Below are 20,760 nucleotides of genomic sequence, written 5' to 3'. Positions count from 1 at the left end.
TTTTTTGAGAGGTTTTTGATCACTGCTTCAATCTTGTTACTAGACATTGGTCTATTTGGGTTGTCAATTTCTTCTTTTTCAGTCTTGAAAGTTTATGTTGATCCAAACATTCTTGAAAAGGATGGTCTTTAGCTTCCAAGTGTTTGGATTCCTTCCAAACTTTTTCTTGTGGTTGAGTTCCAGTTTCAAAGCATTGTGGTCTGAGAATACACAGGTAATAATCTCAATCTTTTAGTATCAGTTGAGCCCTGATTTGTGACCCAGTATGTGGTCTATTCTGGAGAAAGCTCCATGTGTGCTTGAGAAGAATGAGTATTCTGTTGTTTTAAGATAGAATGTTCTATAATATATCTATGAGGTCCATCTAATCAAATGTGTCATTCAAAGTTCTTGTTTCTTTGTAGATTTTCTGCTTAGATGATCTGTCTACTACTTAGAATGGCATGCTCAGATCCCCTACAATTAGTGTATTCATATTAATATGACTCTTTATTTTATTAAAAGTTGGTTTAATGTAGTTGGCTGCTCCCATGTTGGGGACATAAATATTTACAATTGTTAGATCTTCTTGGTGGATAGACCCTTTAAGGATGATGTAGTGTCCATCTGTATCTCTAAGTCTTTAGCTTAAAATCTAATTTATCTGATATGAGAATTGCTACCCCAGCTTTCTTCTGAGGCCCACTGGCATGGAAGATGCTTCTCCATCACTTCACTTTCAGTCTGGATGTATCTCTAGGCTCAAAATGTGTCTCTTATAGAGAGCATATGGACGGGCCCTGTCATTTTATCCAGTCTGCAACCATATGCCTTTTTATGGGAGCATTATGCCATTCATGTCAAGAGTGATTATTGAAAGATAAGTTTTTATTGACATCATGTTGCCTGTGAAGTCCTTGTTTCTATACATTGTCTCTGTAACTTTCTGTTCTGTGTCACTCCTGGGTTCTTCTTTTTTTTTAAATAATTTTTTATTTTTTATAAACATATATTTTTATCCCCAGGGGTACAGGTCTGTGAATCACCAGGTTTACACACTTCACAGCACTCACCAAAGCACATACCCTCCCCAATGTCCATAATCCCACCCCCTTCTCCCAAACCCCCTCCCCCCAGCAACCCTCAGTTTGTTTTGTGAGATTAAGAGTCACTTATGGTTTGTCTCCCTCCCAATCCCATCTTCTTTCATTTATTCTTCTCGTACCCACTTAAGCCCCCATGTTGCATCACCACTTCCTCATATCAGGGAGATCATATGATAGCGTTCTTTCTTCTTTTATAGAATCCCCATGAATGTTTCTTGTAGTGCTGGCTTGGTGGTCACATAATCTTTTAGACTTTGCCAGTCTTGGAAGCTTTTTATCTCTCCATCCATTCTGAATGTCAGCCTAGCTGGATAAAGTACTCTTGGCTGCATGTTCTTCTCATTTAGTTCCCTAAATATGTCTTGCCAGCCCTTTCTGGCTTTCCAGATTTCTGTGGACAGGTCTGACGTATCCTGATGGTCCTTCCTCTGTACATAAGGAAACTCTTTGCCCTAGCTGCCCCTAAGACATCTTGTCTGAAATTATGATTCATGAATTTCCCAATTAAGTATCTGGATATCTTTCTAGAATCCTTGATCTTGGGGGTATCCTTTCTGCCTCTAGGACACGAACACTTGTTCCATTCTCCAGATTAGGGAAATTTTCCTCCAGTATTTGTTAAACTATATCTTCTAGTCTTTTCTCTTTCTCCACCTGCTCAGGGATCCCAGTAATTCTGACACTGGAACGTTTCATGACCTCATTTATTTCCCTAATTCTGTTTTCATGCTTCTATCTTCTTTGTTCCAGGCCTCCTCCTGATCCTGCTTTCCTATCAGTTTGTCTTCTAGATCACTAATTTGATCTTCTGTCTCAGTTACCCTAGCTGTTAGAGTATTTAGATTAGATTGAATCTCATAAATGCATTTTTTAGTTCTTCCAGATCAGCTCTCACTTCCGCCCCTAGAGATTCTATGTTGCCACTAATGGTTGTCTCCAACCTAACTATTACCTGGACAATTTTTACCCTGAATTCCATTTGCGGCATATAGTTTATGTCCATATCTAGTAGTTCTGTGACAGAGTTCACAGGCTCTGAATTTTTCCTCTGTTAGGTGTTCCTCCTCCTAGCCATTTTGGTGAGGGGTGGTTGAGGGGATGTATAGCTGAATGTATCAACCATGATCCAATCAAGGTGCCCCTCTCTCTGGGCCTCTGTTTGCCTCGTGACTATGTGGCTCTGGAGGTCACCGGCCACTTCCTCCAGCATGGACTGAGGAGAAGCCGGAGGCCTCCTAGCTCTCGTAGCTCTCCCAAAATGCAAAACCAGCTCAGAAACCATGCCCTCTTCCCAGGCCTGCACATGCTGTCCCAAAACAAGTGGTAAAACCCAGGATGCCCCGCAGCCACCAGAGTCCTGGACAAGAACCTGCCCCAGGTGCTGGTGACCTACATGCCCTGGGTTCCGCCCAGGCCGCAGACCCCATCTCTTAATAATGTGCAGTTCTGACCCATTTCAGAGCCTGCAAAGAACAAAACCTATGTTGCCATCAATAGTTCAAAAGGGATCCAAAAGAAGCAATGAGTTGCACTGAGGGACCCGTCTCAGTAAAATGTAGCAGGAATGCTCCTGACACAGTACTCATCACTACTCCCATGAAGCAGACACAACCCAGTAAGTTCAGTTCAGAGTGTCTCTAGGGGACATTTTTAGGAAAATTCTTCATTATAAAGGACTGTTCAGTGCATCGCTGCATATTTAGCATCCTTGCCCCCCACCCCTGACCACCCCACTACATACCATCAGTATTCCATAATCATTGTTACAACAAAAACTTCCCTAGGGGAAGATAATCCCGGTTTAGAACCACTAGGTTAAAAGATTAAGAATTTCAAAAAGTAACTCCTTTCTTGCTCTTGAGGTTTCCTTTCAATGTGAAGGGAGCCCCATTAAAGTAACATTCTTGGGCTCTTGCCAAAACTTTACTCCCTCCTCCCCAAGAGAGGCACACAGATTTACTGATTGCAAATTTTTTAAAAATACAATGTCATGTTCAACCCTTTCCCCTTCCTTTTCTCTTTGAAATAATCTGACTGCAACAAGCAAACATTCAGTGTTAACTTCCACAGGCTGAAGGTTGTATAGGGCAGCTGTGACCCTGTGGGGCAGCCTGCCTAGTCCTGTGCTTTTTGGACCTGGGAAGGGAAGACTGCCTAGCTCTGGAGTCCGTTTTGAGGAAGTTCATTGTCCCTACAGCTAAACCACAACCACCAACATCAGCTTCATGAAAAATAAAGGTGGTGCTTTGATCTGCCATCCTTTCTATATCATTTCTCAGTTCATTCAAAACATTAAAAAAGGGCGCCTGGGTGGCTCAGTGGGTTAAGCCTCTACCTTCCGCTCAGGGCATAGTCTCAGTGTCCTGAGATCACGAGCTGCATCAGGCTCTCTGCTCAGCAGGGAGCCTGCTTCCCCCTCTCTCTGTGCCTGCCTCTCTGCCTACTTGTGATCTCTCTCTCTCCCTCTCTCTCTGTGTCAAATAAACAAATAAAATCTTTAAAAAAAATTAAAAGAAATGGAAGATATTATTTACCTAATCTTCTCAAACCCAAATACCTACCATACTTCTGCCTATCTAATAACTTAAATTTTCTACTATTCTAGATTTCTTTCCCCATCAGACACATCCTTCTTCAAAAAAACTTTTCACCATCCAAATCAAGCCCACATTTTTAAAAATCTAGTCTTTTCTCCCTCTCCTAGTCATATGCAAAATCTGTGGTAGCTAAGAAAATCCAGACACTTAGAAATAATTTGGTATTAAAAGCTTAGGAAAGCATAACAACAGCAAGTGCCATCAAGGAAAACCTTAATTCACAACCATTTTTCCCTAAATATCTAATTTTTTTTCTATTCCTGAAATTCCTGAATAAGGTTGACCTTCTTCTAAAAGATCTCCAATAAAATACTTCTACCACTGAGATTGATCTTTAGAAACCATACAGATTAAAAACTCACTGTTAAAGTTTATTATCTCTCATTGTTTTATTAGCAGTACTTTCATTGCCAAAAATATTTTCCACAAAGATATCCCAATTCAAGTCTTTTGAGCTACTCAATTGTTCAACTATTTGGGGTTTTGAAGAAAAATAACAGACAGCATTTTTTCAGCCACTTTTTCCTCTTACTCGCTAAACATGTATACTTTAAGAGAAATTTAATACAACTTCTTCTGATTGCTTCCATTTAAATCATTAAAATGTTATTTTTTAAAAGTCATTTGTTGTCCAAAAGACTTTTAAATTCGTATCTTTGCTTGAAAGTCCAAATTGGCCATCAGAACACAAGCTCTGAAGCCAAAACGATCAGGTTTGGAACAAAAGTGTCAGCCCCAAGTTGGAAATCAGTTTTAAATGCAGGCTGTGACATAAAGGGACCATATGCTCCTCCCCCAACTCACTGAGACTTCTGTGGAAGCAAACATTACAGCTGAGGTTACCAAAAGGTCTTCAAAATAAATCCTACAATCAGTAATCAGTCAGAGCTTCTGAAAATTCTAATTTATTACCTTAATTGTCTCACATTTGTGCTAATCTCATGTGACTTCTCCTTTACATTATTCAAGGGGAAAAAGCTTTCGACTAACATTTAACTCAAAAATAATAAAATGCATTCTCCTTTTTTTTTTATGTTTAACTCTTTCCTATTCCCTCAAAATTAAGGAAATCCCTTCAATCAGAGGAGAAACTAATATCATTATTGGAGCTCATTTTACGTATTTCTATCCACTAGAAAACTCTTTATGTTCCCCAAAAGTACCATTACCACTAGTGGTAGATTTTCGTACAATTCTGTTCCGTCATAAACACAGAGAAAGCAAATACTTCCAAATATAAAGCAAGGTACCAAACTACCATGTTAACAGTGAGGGAGGTAAAAGAAACTGGAAACAGTTGTTTGCTTTGCTTATTAGTAAAAGAAAAATTAAAGCTGAACTTCCTTTCTGCACAAGTTTCTCAGTCTTCCTAATAGGAAGAATCGACTTAAACTTTACTAACTTCTTTATTACCGACTTTGTGCACTAGAAAGATATCATCATTTGAACTTGCCTACTTCTTTAAAACAAGCAATCTGAAAATATATTTCTATGAGCTATAAAGATTAATGAAATAAAAGCAACAATTTTCAAATATATTAAGAGTATTTTCTTGTTCACGTCTTAACATACAGGCAATTGGAAGAAATGGCTCAAAGAAATAAAAGATGGAGAAGGAAGAGCACAAGTTGAGACCAAAGATACAGTTTAACTAAGGGACGCACTGCTAATTTTCCGAATGCTGGTTTCTCAGGAAAGCATTCAAGAATACATTTAATTTCTCACTGTGATTAGCATTTAACCAATCTAGTTCTGGCTTCCCAATTTAAAATATGATGTCAAGGGGCACCTGGGTGGCTCAGTGGGTTAAAACCTCTGCCTTCGACTCATGTCATGATCCCAGGGTCCTGGGATCAAGCCCCGCATCAAGCTCTCTGCTCAGAAGGGAGCCTGCTTCCCTTCCTCTCTCTGCCTGCCTCTCTGCCTACTTGTGATCCCTATCTATCAATTAATTAACTAATTAATTAAATAAAATATGATGTCAAGGGGCGCCTGGGTGGCTCAGTGGGTTAAAGCCTCTGCCTTCAACTCAGGTCGTGATCCCAGGGTCCTGGGATGGAGCCCCGCATCAGGCTCTCTGCTCAGCGGGGAGCCTGCTTCCCTTCCTCTCTCTCTCTCTGTCTCTCTGCCTACCTGTGATCTCTGTCTGTCAAATAAACAAATAAAATCTCTAAAAATAAATAAATAAATAATAAAATATGATGTTGAAATGTCTTTGAGTATGCTTAAATGACTTTTATGCACACTCATCTATCTACTTCCCTGAGGTACTACTATTCCAAAAGTCACCAAACAATTCTGTATCACTTTGTAGTACCTTTATTGGTCCATTAAACCAATGCATTAAACTGCCACCTTATAAACCATTATTTATCAGATGATAATTTATGTTTCAATTACTCACTAGAGGTTAATTTATAATGGTATCTTAATGAATTATGGTCAGTGATGGCCCCAAATATAAAAGATGAATAAACTTGCCTAATTAAAAATTGAATAGTAGCTTTACTTTGAAATTCTCATAATTCATTATTGTTAAGCTTTTAAGCAGGACAAAGTTACCCTTATTTATTGCTATAATTTAAATTATCTTTTGTTACTTCTCTTTAATTCTCTAAGGCTCTACAATGATAAAGATAAGTAACACATGATATAGGAAGACAATTATGGATTAATAATAACAAAAAGTAATAATTTTCAGGGTTTCTCAAGTATTAAGCTGTTTGCATAGCCCAATGCTGACATCTGTAGAAACATAACACACTGTTCAATAAAAAAACAGTAAGTTTTTTCTTCTTTTACATTACCAGTTTTAAAGGTAGGCAGAGTATGTTAATGAGCTTACTTCATAAATCTGCTATAAGGCAAATAATCTGACAACTCCAAACAAGGGACACTGTATATTCTAAAAAAAAAAAAAATAGTAAGTCACATAAAAAAAGAATTAAGCTACATATCACTTATGCAATGGTTAATACATTTTTTTTTAATTTTTTATAAACATATATTTTTATCCCCAGGGGTACAGGTCTGTGAATCACCAGGTTTACACACTTCACAGCACTCACCAAATCACATACCCTCCCCAATGTCCATAATCCCACCCCCTTCTCCCAAACCCCCTCCCCCCGGCAACCCTCAGTTTGTTTTGTGAGATTAAGAGTCACTTATGGTTTGTCTCCCTCCCAATCCCAGCTTGTTTCATTTATTCTTCTTCTACTTATTTGAGAAAGGACCCAAATAAATAAAATCATGAATGAAAGAGGTTAATACATTTTTAAGGCTTATATTTTAATATGATGGCCTATAATCTGAAAGGTATCATTTTAATCTGAGAGGTCCTGGAATGTTAAACACTGGAATTTTAGAGAGGATGAATATAATTGTACATTCATAACACATCCTCACAAACCAAGTAAAAGGAAACAAAACCACTGGTAAAGAGTCTGACACATCATAGGAGTATCATGTCTCAGCTATTCAATTTACTATAAAGCATAAATAATATTACTTACTTGCCTCACTTAAGTTAATGTTTTCTTGACAGTAAAATCTGTTATTTTTTTAGAAGTCTCTGTTGCTTTTAGATTTCAACCCTTTGCTTCATGAAAGAACCCAGAAAAAGATGATTATTTTCCCACTTGCATTTCTGTTCTTTTCTTACCAACACTTGTTTTCTCACAACCAAAATACACAGAAATTTCACATTGTGTTTGTACGGTAAATCCCACTCAACATTTGGCATAGCTCACCCAAACCTATCTTTAATAAGGCAGTAATCCCTTTCCTCAGAGGTGCTGCATCATTCTGACAATCATGGCACTCGTGTAATTTCCTTTGCCAACATAACAAAACAGAGAACGTTGTACAATGCCTCACGAGCACCAGCCCAGTGAGACGATGAGCTCAGCTCTCTCATGACAGAACACCATTGTGAGAAAATAAAAAGGTCCATGTAATAATTTTTAGGTTTTATAAATGCTCTATAAATTTTAATACCAACAATATCATTCAAAAGAAAATAAAAATTAATCCAAAAGAACAATTACCTTTTCCTATTAGGTTCTTCATTTCACAACAGGCTACTCTAGAAAAACTTCTTGGTTGATTCCCAAAATCAGGATAAAAGTGACATCCACTGACAGGTCCAGTGGATGCCAAGAAGAAGCCAAGTTAAAAGAAATAAAGAGTATTCACCTTTTTTTTTTCCACTGGATGCAACTACGACAAGAAAGGCTGGTTACAGCAACACTAAACTTGGCTCAATCATGCAATGGTCACAGTTTGGGATAGAATTGAATTTATAATGTATGACAGAAGCAAAGTTGTAATGTACAATTATATAATTTACTTGAACAGTTGCTTTCCATATGGGAAGTAACAGATTGCCCAGTTGCATTTTGGCTAAGACTAAACCTACCATTATTCAGGGTAAAACAATTTTGTTGAAATTTGGAAATCCTGCAGAAAGCATCTCTAAATCTCTCTGATGACTCCTGACATTGTTTCTTTTTTCATAGGAATAGTATACAGCTGTATCCTCCTTTCTAAATGCTCCTGACCCATATTTAGCACATAGTAGTTTCTGGAAAACATAACCATAACTATGTCCAACAGATTTTATAAATGAGATAACCACTCAAGCCATTCATCCAAATTTCCATGATGAAATCAAAATAAATTCAGAGACGAAAGGATAAAAAAAAACTTTGTGTGCATTTTCTTTTCTAAGCATTTAATATTGTAAGGAAAACATACTTCGAAAGAAGTGGGTCTTTTTCTTTCTCATTTTATATCTCAGTTGAATACTAAAGTAGAACTCCTACATACTTAATAATATTCCCCCTGCTTAAGTTATACTCCAAGAAAAGTATTTTATGGGCTGTGGAACATTCTTATTCATGACCTTAACATTTTGAAACAGGTTGATGGATAAGCAATGCATTTTCTATACTGGTGCATAAATGATCTGGATCCCAGAATTTATCTTCAAAGTTTGAAACCTTACATTGTCCAGTAAAAATATGTCATTATCACCCTTTGAAAGGGTCTTGAAATTGCAACTATCTATGGCCAAATATTATTTTCTGAAATATGTCCCCCTGTGCATGGATTTATGAGTCCCGTGATTGAACAAAGGGAAATTATCCAAGGCAAAGTTGTCCAAATAGGCAATTATCCAGCACACTAGAGCCAAAACAATCCCCTGGAGGTAACTGCACAGGTTCAACTGCAGCTGTGTGGGAAGTATGAACACCAATCAGCTCTCTGAAGAGTTTGGGTGTCTCCAGGAAGAATAAACTGGGAAGACTGCTTTGTGTCCTAGGCTATTGGTTTACTTGTTTTTGGTTTTTTTTTTTTAAGTAGAGAGGAGGCTTAAATCATTTGCATACCTATAGTACAACTACCTCTAAATACCTATGTTACTCTGCAGTATTTCTACTTCGAAATAATTACTTTGCATTATATTATATAATGTTACAATTATACTATAACATAATAAACTTTTTTGCGGCTCTGGAGTATTCAAAGAACAAACAAAAGGGTGTAAACCTAAGACTGGAAAACACAAGGCAACAGTATTAGACACTTTCATGTACTGCTTGCAGAGAATAATAGTCTTTCATGTGCAAACTAGCTGCACATCGTCAATCTCATTTGATCCTCTGGATAACCCAAGAGATTCACAGGGAAGGTCTTATGATCCTTTTACAGATGAGGAATTTAAAGCTCAGAAAGTCTGGGATATTTTCAAAGGCACCCACCTAGTAAGTGAGGAGTAAGGATTCAAAACAGATGTTATTTGAGAACTAGGGGTCTCTCCACACATGACTTTTAGGGCAAGCTCTGTATTTGAGAGTACAGAGCCCCTGTACTACCATCTCCACTACCACTACTTCCACCCTACTGATAAGTGAGCTCTGCATTCTAGTAAGTCTTCTTTTATGATGAAAGCATCTCTGGGAGTTTTTAACATTTTAAGTCAACACCATTTAATATGACTTACCTATTTTTATCAGATTTTTTAAATCTTCAGAATAAGACACAGAACTAGTAATGTCTACAAACCAAAAAAAGCAAAGAAACTGGGTAGTAAAAAACACAGAGGAGTCAGGGATGCTAAAACTGAAAATAGTCACTAAGGTTGACCCACTTTAAAATGATACAATAGGAAATACCTAACTATATTCCATTTTCCAGATGTCTTTGAAATCCAAGCATGATTTAGAAGAAAAATTTTATAGAATAAAGAGAAATCAGCTATTTATGCCAATGTCATCATACATTTTGAGTCCATCACTTAACCAGAGCAATGCCTTTAACACTGGTTTATCAAATTCTACTGGTGTCAAATACTGAGCTAAATTCTGGGATTAAAAGCACAAATAAGACAGTATCTCTGCATCCAAGAAACCTGTAGTGAAGCAAGGTAGACATATATCACCTGACATTACATCCTTTCTAGGAACTCAATTTGTTAAATGACAAAAAACTAATTAATCTGACACTGTCAATTATCTCTCCATTTCCTTTGCTTACATGACAGCAAGTGGGGTGCTTTCCCATAACCTGTCAACCTTCCTCTCAGATGCCTTTGTGGGTTCTCTGTTGTTCTGCTCACTTCATAAATGCCAATGTTCCTAAGTAATCTATCAATTTGCTCTTTTCTCCCACTATACAGCCTCTCCCTGGGCTATCTCATACTCATAGGATAATGACTTCCAATCAATGTATCTAGCACACTTTCCTCTCCTGAAACCAGTCCTATAAATTCAGCAGCTCACCAGACAGCTCCACAAAAATGCTTCAGCTATCTCACTTCCAAAATGGCTCTGCTTTCTGGATTCCTTTCCCCAATGATTGGCAACATCAGCCAATTCGAATCTCAAACTCACATATTAGGGTTTTGGGTCCCAAACGTTCACTCAGTCTATACATTCAATCGGTTAAAAGTCACCCACTCACTGATTTATTTATTCAGTCATGTGTTAAGTCTCTATTTATTACCATATAATGTGCCAGACCCTAGGGTGCAATGCTGGGCTAGTCACTGCTCCTACAGAACTCATAGTCTATTCCATGATACAGACAAATACACTAGTAAATACATTTTTATTAATGCCATGATGAAATACATACAGGGTGCCGTAGAACCTATCCAGACTTGAAGTGGGGATGTGAAAAGAGAAAAGGCTTTCTAGGGGCATCCAGGTGGCTCAGTCAGTTAAGCATCTGCCTTCCACTCAGGTCTTGATCCCAGGGTCCTGGAACTGAGGCTCAAGTGGGGCTCCCTGCTCAGCTTCTCCCTCTCCCTCTGCCCCTCTCCACCAACCCCTCCACTTATTCTCTCACTCCCTAATAAATAAAGTCCTAAAGAAAAAAAGAAAAAGAAAAAATGCTGTCTAAAGGAAGTGATACCTACGATAAAATCTAGAAAATGAGCAAGAGTTAAACGAATAAAGTAGGAAGAAGAGGGCATGGGCCAATGAGAAAATAAAGAGAATATGAGTGAAAAATGCATGGAAAGAACTTTCCTATATCTAGTGCTTAGAATAAAAAAGGTTAAATGGTTAGTGGAGAGTGTAAAGTAGAACCTTATAAGACATGCTTAAAAGTTTAGGTCAGAAGAGGAACTAGAAGTTCCTGGAGGATTTTAGCCAGGTGGATAATAATATGTGCATTTGAATAGATTTACAAAAGGAAATATTATAGCACAGAGATGAAATAGAAGGGTCTTGTGTTTATCCAGATGACAGCTAAATGTCACCTTGAACTAGGAAAACAGCACAGGAAGAGAGAAATGTTGGCCTATCAGAGAAATATTTAGAAGGCAGAACAAATAGGATCCAACCATCTTTAGATACGGAACATAAAGGAGAAAGATGAGTCAAAGATCATTGTCAAGTTACTCCTTTGAATAACTAGATGAAGACACTTAATGAGATTAGAAACAACAAAAGATAAGCAAGCTTGTGGGAAAAGATAAGATGTGTTGTTTTGAAATACCTACATGATAGCCTAGTGAAAACATCTAGTAGGCAATTATATATATAGGTTTGGAGTTAAAAACTGCTGAGAAGGAATCAACCACTTGGAAATCAACAGCATATGGTTGGTATTTTAAGTCATGGGAACAGATGGTCTAGTGAAAAGAACTATAGAATGAAAAGAGAAGGCCGTAGGAGAGACTCCTCAGGGAAAGAATCCTGGAAAGATGAATACGAAAGAACAGCCAGAAAAGTAAAAGGAAACTTTTACCTAAAATATCAGGAGGTCAAAGGAAGAAAGTGTGTCAGGATCAAAAATGTCAGACAAGAAAGACATCAAATAACATAAGGATTGAGCCATGCCTCTTGGCATTAGCAAGATTACTAGTGACTCTGGAGAGACAAGTTTCACCCAAGCCAAGGAACCAGTGTAGTGAATGAATAGAACTAATCAAGGAAGTTAGGAGGTGAGAGTGGAAGCACAAAGTATAAGCAATTCTTTCAAAATGTGTAACTGGGAGGGAATGGAAAGAGAGCAAAAGAATCCAGAAAGGGAAGAAAGATCTAAGTATGATCCGTTTACAAGATGGGAGCAACTTATGCCATATTTAAATTCTGACAGAATATAACAGAAGGAGAAAGGACAAGGTCCCTGTGATGATGGCAGTTTATGAGACTCAGAGCTCACCTAGAGAGATTATATTTAAACAAAAAAAAAAAAGGATCCTCTCTGAATTATAACAGGAGGGAATGAGTAAAAGATGGGTACAGTATAGATTTTCTTTATGGCAAAATACATTTATCTGTTAAGAAAGGAGTGGTTGGGGGAGGGCATAAGTAGCTGGAGTCAAAGGACAAGTTTTTTCATTTTTGTTTTTGGTTTTTTAAGATTTTATTTATTTATTAGAGAGAGAGAGCGTATACATGCACAAGTAGCCACAGGGAGCGGGAGAAGCCAACTCCTCACTGAGCAGGGAGCCTGACTTTGGGCTGGGTCCCAGACCATGGGATTATGACCTGAGCTGAAGGCAGATGTTTAATCAACTGAACCACCCAGACATCCCAAGAATGGATAAGTTTTTAAAGAACTTCTAAGTAAAATGAAAAAATAACATTAAAAAAATGACCAAGATATGTAAAACATAAGGAAGTTTAGGGAATTGCTCAAGCGTGGTTGAAATGATGAACCATGGAAATTAAACCAGATAAGACAGAAAGACAGGGAGTATCAATAGAGAGAATCCTGCAGAGTCAAGGACGAGAGGTCCCCATGCACAAAAAAAAAGAAGAGGAAGAAGAAGAAGGCAGCAGCAAAAAAGAAAGCAAGCCTAGTGAAAAAGACCAATGCAACAACAGAAAGGATGGTTTATTATTTCTAAGAAAGAAGTATTAGGTATGTCAATGTCTAGGGTATAGCCATAGAAAAGGGTGAAGAAACAGAATGGAAATAAAGCTGTCCAGAGCCAAGTAAATGAGCAGGTGACATGTTTAACTGTCTACAGACATGAACATGATAGTCCCCTAAAATGATGTCACAACTAAAAGGACACAATGAACCAGAAATGTGAGTCTAAAGGAATGCTATCCTCAAGCAAGGATTATATCCAATGTTTTAATTTGTTCTAGATTGACACACACTGTATTAGATACCAAGTATGACAGAGTTCATAATTCAAAATAAAACCATTCTTCCTCCCAAAAATCTATTCAAAACAAACTTGTAGTTGCCAGAGGGGATGGAGGTGGGGAGATGGGAACAATGGGTGAAGGGAATTAAGAGACGCAATCTTCCAGGCGTGAAATGAAGGAGTCATAGGGATGAAAGGTACAGCATCCGAATATAATCATAATATTGTGATAACTTTGTATGGTGACCCATGGTAACATCATAGTGAGCATTTTGTATTGTACAGGATTAAAAAATAAATTACAAGGAGATAAAGAAGACACCACTGGTACTAAAATTCAGGCCCTCAGTCTTTCTATTCCACTACTCTTGGCACACTGGCTTGTTGCAAAATGAATTCTACAGCTTTGCTCTAGTCCCTCATTCAGGGCAGGAAGAAGAAAGAGAGGAACATCAGCAGCTATATCCATTCTTTCAATTAAGAAAATGAGGGGCACGTGGGTGGCTCAGTGTGTTAAGCCACTGCTCAGGTCAGGATCTCAGGGTCCTGGGATCAAGCCCTGAACCAGGCTCTCTGCTCAGCGTGGAGCCTGCTTCCCTCTCTCTCTCTCTCTGCCTGCCTCTCTGCCTACTTGTGATCTCTCTGTCAAGTAAATAAATAAAATCTTTAAAAAAAAAAAAAAAAAGAAAGAAAAGAAAGAAAATGAAAAGCTTCCCTAAAGATCCTATAGCTGACTTCCCTTAGGTATCAGGGCCCCTAAGGGTATAACATGGCTACATTTAGCTAGGAGGGAATCTGAGAATAGGGGGAAGGAATACCGTGATTAACTTACACCTGTGGTTCTCCCTTAAACCGAAAGGAATGCTTTAACATGTGTGAAGACATTTTGATCATTGCAGTGAGGGAGAGAACCCAATGGCATGACTAGCTACCCATGCCAAGAGGCCAGAGATGCTAAAAACACTGAAATGTGGAAAACAATCCCCCACAGTGGAGATTTGTACTGTTTAAAACACCAAAACACCTCCATCAAGAGACACTGGCTTAAGACCAATTGCAACCACCCACTGGAGTGGGCGGGCCCATTGCTACCACACTGCAAACAAAATCTGTGTTCTGTTAGCAAACAACCTGTGGAGGGGGACAGTAGGAGAGTGAGATGAATATTGGAAGAGAAGTTTGTGCCCTGTCACGTAGTTAATGAGAAGCCATAGAAGGTTTTTTAATTAACAAGGAACATGATCAGATCTTAGATTTATCTGGTAGCAGTACTGAAGATGAAATGGAAACATATGAACCAATATAAACCAGTTAAAGCAATCCAGGCCAAGATAATGATGGACTCAACTACACTTGGAGCAGTGAGACTGGAGAAGAGGGAGATTTATATCCATGATGTTAACAAAGGAAAATCAGCTTGGAGTCTTAGTTACTACATTTGACCTTAGTTCAGACCTGCTTCTCCCACCCAGTAGCTATATGACCTTAAGTCATAAGTTACAGAATTCTCAACTCAAATTTCTCCTTGACTTTATTTTTTTTTAAGATTTTATTTATTTATTTGAGAGAACAAGTAAGCAGAGCGGCAGGCAAAGGGAGAGAGAGAGAAGCAGGCTCTCCGCTTAACCAACTGAGACACCCAAGTGCCCCTCTCCTTGACTTTAAAATAATAGTTCCTAACTCACAAAACTGTTATAAGAATTCAATGAGTTAATGAGGTATGTTAAATGCCTTTCATAGTATTTGACCAGTTATTTTTATCACCATCATCAAAGGAATGAGGGGAAAATCAGTCCCTAGGTGTCTATGTTTGTTATCTGGATATAAGAAAATAGAAATGAAATGAATAGTTTTCAACATGTTAAGTGCCAGCACATAATAGGCCCTTGAAAAAAATGCATTGAGAAACAAATGCACTTAAGCAAAACAAACAAATGAACAAAATAAAAAAAGAAACAAGCAAAAAAATAGAATCTTAAATACAGAGAAGAAGCTGGTGGTTGCCAAATGGGAGGGAGGTGAGCAGATGGGTGATGCAGAAAAAAGAGATTGAGAGTATGCTATCACTAAAAAAAAAAAAAATGAATACCCTTATCATGATGAGCACTGAGTAATGTGTAGAACAGTTGACTCATTATATTGCACAGCTGAAACCAATATAACCCTGTATGTTAATGGTACTTCAAGAAATGAAAGAAATAAAAATTTTTTCATGCACTAGACATTAAGGAGGGCATGGGATATAATGAACAGTGGGTATTAGATAAGACTGATGAGTCACAGGCCTGTACCTCTAAAACCAATCATACATTATATGTTAATTAATTAGATTTAAATAAACAAATATTTAAAAATAGTAAAATAAAATAAAATGCAGTAAATAAATGAATGCTTAAAATTAAAATGTCTGTAGGAAAACTGAAAGATTTCTGCCTGTATGTATCAGAAATTTAGAATCTGAGAAATACAGATCTGGAAGTTATGTATGACCGACTAAAATCAAGTGACATGAACACTATGGAGGACAGAAAGGAGCAAAGGTAGACTAAGAAATGGCAACATTTTTTAAAACCAGGCAGAAATAAATAAGATTATTATTTCCCATTTGCCATACTTCCTATCTGACAAAGGAGACTTATTTGTAATTTATGATATTTATAACAAATCACAAGACTTTTGTTAACATTATCATACCCTTCAGAAAACAGTATTGGCCAAGATTATAAGGGGGAAAAGAACATAACCTATATGAGGAAGTTTGTCTTTTCTACTCCTTTTATTAATTTTCATGAAAATATTTCTTAACGAAGAAGCTCTAAGGGGATATGTCAGACTCTTAAATAAAATTGACACATATAATGAGTGAGGGAGGAAAGACAGTATTTCTTTCCTATGATCAAAAATTAGAAAGGGAGAATGTGAGTAAAAAACAAACATATATTTGGTCTTTGCCCAAAGTTCCTTCAACAGATCTCCTAAGACCTCTATAATTTCCTGAATGACACAGTTGATAGGAGCATCTTCTGGTCTAATATTTGGTCTTTATCCCTGGTTCCTGACACAGAACTCCTATGTCCCTGGCAATTTCCTGGGTAATAGGAGCATCTTTTCTTCAATTGAAGCCATTTTTTTGGTGGGCCCTTAGATAGTTCCAGGATGTATACTGGTCACCAGAAAGACCAGGGCAAGATTAAAGTACTGGAATTTTTAGCCCGGCCCCCTCACATCTAGAGAGGGGAGAGGGGATAGAGATTGAGTTCATCACCAACAGTCAATGATTTATTTAATCAACCAGTGAAACCTCCAAAGAAACTCCTAATAAGATTCAGAAAGCTTCTGGGTTAGTGAACACACCACGGTGCTAGGAGGGGTGACATGCAAGTTCCATGTGCCCCTCACCTATAACTTGCCCTATTCATTTTCCCATTTGGCTAGTCCTGAATTGTATCTTTTATAAGAAATCAGTAAGAGTAAGTAAACTTAACTCAGTTCCATGAGCCGTTCTAGTAAATTATCTAACCTGAGGAGGAAGTCATGGAAATCCTCAATATATAGTTGGGTGGTCATAAATATAGGTAACAACCTGGAACTTGTTACTAGCATTTGAAGTAGGGCAGTCTTGGGGAGCCTGGGTGGCTCAGTTGGTTAAGAATCTGCCTTCGGCTCAGGTCATGATTCCAGGATCCTGGGATTCAGCCCTGCATCAGGCTCCCTTCTCCTTGGAGAGCCTGCTTCTCCCTCTCCCAATCCCCCTGTTTGTGTTCCCCCTTTCACTGTGTCTCTCAAATAAATAAATAAAATCTTTAGAAATAATAATAATAAAATAAAATAATTTTTTTTTTTTTTAAGAAGTGGGGCAGTCATGAAACTGAGCCCTTAGCCTATGAGGTCTGTGCTAACTATGGTAGTTAGTGTCATAACTGAACTGATTTGTAGTTCAAGCAGTCGATGTCACACAATGGGAGAAATGGTTGTTACTCAAAATTGTTGTGAGGTAAAAAAAGGTTTAGAAGAGATTGATGAATGCAAATGCCAAGTACTAAATAAAAGTTTTAGAGCCTTAGGGTATTTTCTATTCGCACAGCTAATCTATTATTAATCCCCAATAGCCAAATGTTCTTCAGATGATATATTCCACAAATATGCTTCCTTTCACTCAATTTTTTTTTCAATCTTAACAGTATAAATAATAAAGAGAAAATGCTGTCTATTGACTAGCTCTTGCTCTGCTGAACAGACTTTCAGTACGCTGATGGGGTAACTACCTTCCACAGAGTGACAGAGAAAGAGAGTGAGAGCGAGCCTAAAAGATAATTAAATAATAAAATATTTGTACCATTTTTCCTCAGGCAAAACTTACACAAGCTAAGCCCCATTATTATTTCCTTTTCTTCCCAATTTGCATCAAACTTATATTTAAAGTAGGCTCTGCTTATCAGCAAGGTTAATATGGAAAAATTGCACTAGCTGAAGCATGGCTCTAGGCAGCAGAGCGTTTGAGAACAATTCTTTTTATGGAGAAGCTGACAGGAAATCTCCAAAGATGCAACACAATATTCTGGAGCAAAGAACAATGGATTATGTAACCTAGGTCCAAACATCTCTCTTCAAACACTTGCACAGAAACCCAATAGTATAGAAAAAAAGGGATTGTGCTGGCTCACGGTGAAAGTTACTATTAACCTTCACTGCCCCATTTAATCTTAACTTCCCTTCTCACATTATTGTAGTATAATATTTTGTGGAGTTTTCCTACATATGGTTTCTTTACATTTGCAATATACTGCAGAATTTTTTCCATTTAATCCTGTATCAATATTATTTATAGAACAGCCTCTTTTTCTTCCAATTTCTTCTCAGAACCCAGTTAGCATCATAAAGTAAAAATTGTACCTTTGTATGGGAGAGCCCCCAGATGAAGCACACTTTTATTCCATGTTTGACAGATGTGGCATTATATCTACTCTTTAAGCAACCATGTATAGCACTGAATTCAGATAAAACACATGTACTTTCCCCCTAATGTATAAAACTTAAACTAGCATATCCAGAGGCTGTTTATCCTAAGAGTCTTCTCTGCCTAAACTTAATTAGCACTCTTCCAGTGAGTACTATGGTTCTAAATTCCTAATTGCTATAAACTAATTTTCTTTCCTCAATCTAAGCCTGGTAATATAGCTCCAACAGATGACCTCCATAATATAACTTGTTCTACTTAAGGCCCCAGTCTGAGAATAATGTTACATATTTTAATTGAACCTAACAGAAACCACAACAGCATCTCTACCTTTGCCAAGAGAGTAAAAAGGCAACAATAATATACACTATATTACATAATATGCCTAACATTATGATTATAATACAACATAATACACATTATGTATATCATATATATTAGTATGCCTAAGCTTAATATGTTTCTAAAATAAACCTTTCCTTCTAGTTATTCTTTTATTTTTATATAGGCTCAGCAAGTAATCATTATTCAAGATTTCAAACTCAAAATTATGTCCCCTTAATTTTACAGAAATTGACAAATTTGGATTCTGCTGGGTTTGTAATAGGAAGGGTATACTTTGACATGGTGGGGGGGGCGGGGGGCATGAACAATGTTTCCTTTGTCAATGCTTAATTCATCAAAAATAATCTCAAAATCTTCTTAGAAATTCTTTAGTTTACTTAAATAATCAAATCAAACCTAAAACCAGGTATCTTTACATTTTAAAATATAAAAATAACTTGCTGAAGCAGTTCTTAAATAACTGCACTACAAGTGCCTAGTCATTCATTCATTCTAGATGCATTTCCTCATATAGATTAAGGTCAAGGTAGAAACTAAAGTTACCTTGGTAAAAAAAATAATAATAATAATTCCAAGATTAGAAAATACTAACTATAGATATATATGCCAGTTATAGCTAAAGAGAATAAAATTGCAGGTGTCTTAAAGAAGGACAGAAAATGAAAATACACCCACATTTTCCAAAACTATCGTAATAATAAACTCCCCACACATAAAGAGAACTGCCTTCTGTATACAGGTGGGAAAAAAATAATACTCACAGGTGCATGTTCCCACCATTGTGATAGCATTTTTCATTGTCATGATTTTTTAATCCCAACTAAACAACCCTTCCTATCAAGTATTTATGACTTGCTGGAAGCCCAGAGAATACAGTTTGTGATGGTTATGGACATTTTCTCTGGTAAGACTCCTCACATTAGTTCTCAAATATATTTCCGATATATGGAACTAGCGGGTCAGTCGGCCCATTGTTCCCTAATTTCAAATCCATTTGTGGGTGAGGCACTAATTCACAAATGGAGCAGAGTGTGCGCAACACAACAAAGTCACTGAGTTCTTCATGGCGGCTGCATTATCTAAAAAGCTCCCCAATATACAGGCATGACTGAAAATGAGGAAGCCTGATGCACCCAGGAGAGGTATAAAGGAGACAGTTGTGGCAGTAAAAGGGGCCAGGAGAAACATTTGAGAAAACGGGAAGAGGAAGGTGAAGAGTGCAGTCAAGTTATAACCATTAAATATTTGAAGAATTGGGAAAACACTCAAACCATGAAGCATTAAAAATTGGGGCAGGCAATTGTACATACAGAATGGCCCCAGTTTTCTGGTAAAATTGTGTCTTTTCTTGAAGAAAACCAAATATTAAGGGTTTTTTTTTTTTCCCTTAAACTTTTAATTTTTTCCATTCTACTTTCCTATCTTTAACACAATCTGTGCCTGGTAAGACTGAAAAAGGGCACGCTACACCAGCGTTCCGTGAAAATGTGGCATTCTTTTCCATTGAACTGATAGAACGTGGCGTTCAGGTTCCCACTCTCAGTGGCGTGAGGAAGTAAACCTGTTGACCAAGGTTACTCCTTTATTCCTGATTGTAAGACAGTGTGTTTTGGGTAGAACAGCAACTTCCCGGTAGTCTCGGCCTCTTTGGGGTAATGGCCGATTGTTCAAGGTTCCTGTCCTCTCCTGCTCTCCAAAATGGAGGCGGAGGAGCTCAGCAAGCTACGACTCTCCCGCTTGCCATCTCCAAGCCATGGTCTCCGTCCTCGGGAACCCACCGAGGAAGTGCTTCCTCACCTGGCATGTGGGCCCCACCCGAGGCCCCAAGGTGTGCCGGACGACCACCGGGGCGCAGTCCACCCAGACAAGGCTCGCCAGCAGCTAACCGCGCGGCTCCCAGGCTCTCCCTGGGCACTGCGCACCTCAGCCGCGCAGCTCTGCCTCTACCATAGGCCTACGCGGACCCGCCTTCCCTGTATTTCCTGCTCTCTTGTTGGGGCGGGGGGAGGGCCGCTTGTGGCCCACGCCTGCGCAGTGCTGCCCTGGTTCCTGAGCCTAGGCACACACAGCCTGTGCGGCCGTCACTCCCTTTAAGGCACAATGAGGGGCTTTTTGGTTCCCACGGCCACCCTCAAGTTTTCTGGGAGTGAAAGCCAAGCT

General features: G+C 38.1%; 1 long non-coding RNA gene across 2 annotated transcripts in view; it reads right to left on the bottom strand.

Annotated features, from left to right (window-relative positions):
* Positions 1–20,548, bottom strand: part of LOC131828055 (uncharacterized) — a 151,164-nt gene extending 130,616 nt beyond the window's left edge. For both annotated transcript variants that reach the window (XR_009352211.1, XR_009352215.1), the window contains exon 1: positions 20,398–20,548. This is a non-coding gene — a long non-coding RNA (uncharacterized LOC131828055). The remainder of the gene's footprint in view (positions 1–20,397) is intronic.
* Positions 20,549–20,760: the final 212 nt, after the last annotated feature.

This window comes from Mustela lutreola, chromosome 1 (genome assembly GCF_030435805.1).
Source record: "Mustela lutreola isolate mMusLut2 chromosome 1, mMusLut2.pri, whole genome shotgun sequence".
NCBI classification, from domain to species: Eukaryota; Metazoa; Chordata; class Mammalia; order Carnivora; family Mustelidae; genus Mustela; species Mustela lutreola.
This window is presented reverse-complemented; position numbering and strand designations above follow the sequence as displayed.